Genomic DNA, 3,759 nt, shown 5'->3' with positions numbered 1-3,759 from the left:
TGAATCCGGCTTGAACCTCTGGAAGTTCTCTGTCAATATACTGCTGCAAACGTTTCTGAATTATCTTCAGTAAGATCTTACTTGTGTGCAATATTAATGATATTGTTCTACATTGTTGTTAAGTGCTGTCCAGTCATTTCTGACTCATATTAATATAAAATTAATATCAGTCATAGATAATTCAGTAAACCACCTTGGGTTTAGCCTAAGAGAATCAGGATTTAAAAAGTAGCAAGCAGAGATTCTTCTATGTCATATGAGGGTGAGTCCTTTGGAGGCTGTAATTTGATTCAAATATAGGATATTTCACCAGTTCTTGTTCTTTTATGAAGCTCTGGTGGTGCAGTGATTAAAGTGCTCACCTGCCAAACCAGAGGTTAGTGGTTTGTACCCACCAGCAGCTCCTTGAGAGAAAGCTGAGGCAGTCTGCTTCCATAAAGATTTACAGTCTTGCAAACTCTGTAGGGCAGTTCTACCTCAGAATCATCTTGATGACAACAGGTTTTTGGTTTGACACTTCTTGCAGAACATTACAAAAATAAATAAATAATAAGAAGAGCAGGAAAATATTGAGCTATCACCAGGGAGAATATTGTTTATAGGCCTTGAATGGCTCCCTCTTGTTTACAGTCGGCACTAAACATTCCAGCCTCCTCTCCTGCCATTAACTTTACCTCATCTCGCAAGAGCCATCTAAATCTTTTGTCTAGTTCCTTAGAGGCAGATCTAAAATGGGGATTGGTATGTGTGCTAGTTTTAGTGGTAAGTTTCCAGGAGAAACTCATTAATGGAATGAGGGAAACACCAATGACCTCGGTAAGAATATAGGTCCAGGTGCAGTTTATCTATATAAAGGCTGATCACTTGAGGGTACTTTGGAGTGTAATTTGCATCATAAGGTTTGTGTGACTTAGAGGTGTCGGAGTGGAGTTGGAGAGTTCTGGTAGAACTGACACATTCAATTGAGGAGACTTCGTTGACCCCAGGGCAATCCTCCTGAGACGTGTGAAGCTGTGAGCCTTGAACAGGTATGTTATTTCCAAGGATTTGGCTGGGTGGAACAACCACGCCATCTCCAACCAGGCACCAAAAGATCTCACTATTCCCTCAGAGCATCGGTCTCTCTCATCATTTATCTCCCCTAAGCACACTGCTGCCTTTACTTAGAACATCTCTTCCCTCTTTCTACTTCTTTTCACATCCTATTTCAAACTGAGAAGCCTCAGGGGGAGCTGACGCTGATCCATTTCTACTCCTGTGGGACTTAGTTTGTACTGACAGGCATTTATATGTTGTAAAGTTACTGAACTGTGCACATTAACTCAGTTTCTAATTTATAATATCCTCAAGGACGCAAATTGGTTCTTATTCAATTTATATTAGCATATATTACAGAAATGAATGCAAAGGAGAATGAAATATAATACTTAAGAGTTTGAAATCCATTAAGTTTATGCCAAGCAAATGACACATTTGCCTTTTTTTTACCTTCACCTGTGTTCATAATGTTGTTGTTGTTGTTAAGTGCCGTCGAGTCGTTTCTGACTCATAGCGACCCCGTGCACAGCAGAACGAAACACTGCCCGATCCCGCGCCAGCCCCACAATCCCTGCTATACTTGAGCCCATCATCGCAGCCACTGTGTCAATCCATCTCGTTGAAGGCCTCCCCCTCTTTCATCGACCCTCCACCCTACGAAGCATGACATCCTTCTCCAGGGAATGGTCCCTTCTGACATGACCAAAATAGGTGAGACGAACTCTGGCCATTCTTGCCTCCAAGGAGCATTCTGGCTGCACTTCCTCCAGGACAGATCTGTTCATAATGGTTTACAACAAAAGAGGCTGCATCTGGTAGAAAAAATAGCTTTGTGACTTACACAACTAATCTCCATGTTGTCCATTTATTCAATTGTTATTCATCACTTTATTTAATAAATACATATTAAGCATATGTGCCAGGCAGTTGGCTAACATGTGGAGATACTTGGATGAATAACACTGATATGATCTCAGTCCTCACAAAACCTTACAATTCAGTGGAAGAAAAACAAGAAATAAACAATTACCATGTAGCATGATACATTGTATCTATGAGAATACCCACAAAAACTCAGACTTGCAATTCAGGAAAGCTTCCTAAAGGAAATATCGTCTAGTTGAGAGCTGAAGAGTCAGGGAAAATTAAAATGAATGTTGAAGAGTAATTTTTACCAATAAAGTATTAGTTGGACATCAGGATTGGTTTTACAGTCTTATTAAGGCTGTATCAGATTTTAAAGTGGGTTTTAAATTTTATGAAAAGGATTAATATAGAGTAAGTGATTTATGCCATTACGTCAGTGTAACTAAGCTCATTATTTGTGTCCTCATAGTTATTTTTCCAAACAATTCAGTGAGATCTATATTTCTATGGATGAAAGTTTTCTATAAAGCCAAATCAATCTTGTAGGAATCCTTGAAGATTCCTTGTAACTTTACCAAAAACATAGCAAAACAAAATACCTTTGATGCCCTAACATCTTCATGTTTCAGAATACAAACATTCCAAGATTGTTGTAACATGGGCCTAGCTTTACATGTTGAGTTTTGGAAAGTGGAAACTAGAAGTAGTTATCTGTTTATATTCGTTCCACTTATTGATGTATTTACTGAACATCTTCTGAGTGATAGGCACTGTGCTGGATGGTAGGGCTTCCACCATAAATATGACACAATCCCTGGCCTCTAGCAGCTCAGTCTATAAATAGGAAATAACAATACAGTACAGTGATAGAGCTATGCACATTGGAGCTATGAGAGAGAAATTGAATTCAGGCTTAGAAATAGGTTTCAGACAAGGCTTTCATGAGAAGGTGCACTTCTTGCTGGGGCAAGTAGGAATGAGAGAAAATGATGAACTAGAGAGGAAAAGCATTCCAAGTATAGGGAGAGCCCCTTCAGAGGCCCCAAGGAGATAAATACATATATGTAAAAGTACACACAATTTATCTTTCTGTAATATAACTACAGATGTGAGAGTGGTGAGGAAAATAAAGCATTCAGAAGCAATTGTGGTTCAGCTCATGTGGTGATATTAGGGGTTGGCTTATGGTAGTGTAAGGAGAATTGAACTCTGAGGAGCCACTGGAGGGTTTTTAGAAGAAGGACTTTGGCATTTATCTTTTTAGAAATCTCCCTAGTGCAGTGTTGAGAAGAAAGGATACAAGGCCAGAAGCAGTGTAGTGAGTCCAAAGGCTGTTGATGGGACCCAGCTGACAGTCAATAAGAACCTGAACTTGACAGTAATAGGGGTGGGAGTCGTAGTAGAAAAGGAAGGGATAGACTCAAGAATAACTTAGAATATAAACATATAGACTCAGTGATTTATTGAATTGATATTTATAAAATTGATTTATTAAAGGATATGAAAGGGAGGATGGCATCTGACCAACTCCTACTTTTCTGGCTTAGGTAACTAAGTAGATGGAAATTCCTCTGAGAACTTACATGGGGGAGCAGATGTGGAAGAGATGGGATGGGAGCCAAAGAAACTAAAATGAGTATACCTATGACATTATTCCACTCCCGGTGACCACGTAACTGCCAATGACCACATAACTGTTCAAGGATAAATATTAAACTTGATCTGTGTCTCTGAGGTATATTAACTTCTCAAATTATTCATAGGCTCGGAGAGGCAAAAGCATGGTATTTATAGTTCGCAGACATACTTTACCCTCATCTTTTCTCCGTGTTCTCAGTGTGTGTGTGTGTGTGT

Source organism: Orycteropus afer, unplaced genomic scaffold (assembly GCF_000298275.1).
Source record: "Orycteropus afer afer isolate SDZICR_OR568_19922 unplaced genomic scaffold, OryAfe1.0 scaffold00154, whole genome shotgun sequence".
NCBI lineage: Eukaryota > Metazoa > Chordata > Mammalia > Tubulidentata > Orycteropodidae > Orycteropus > Orycteropus afer.
The sequence above is the reverse complement of the archived record's forward strand: the minus strand, read 5'-3'. Positions refer to the sequence as shown.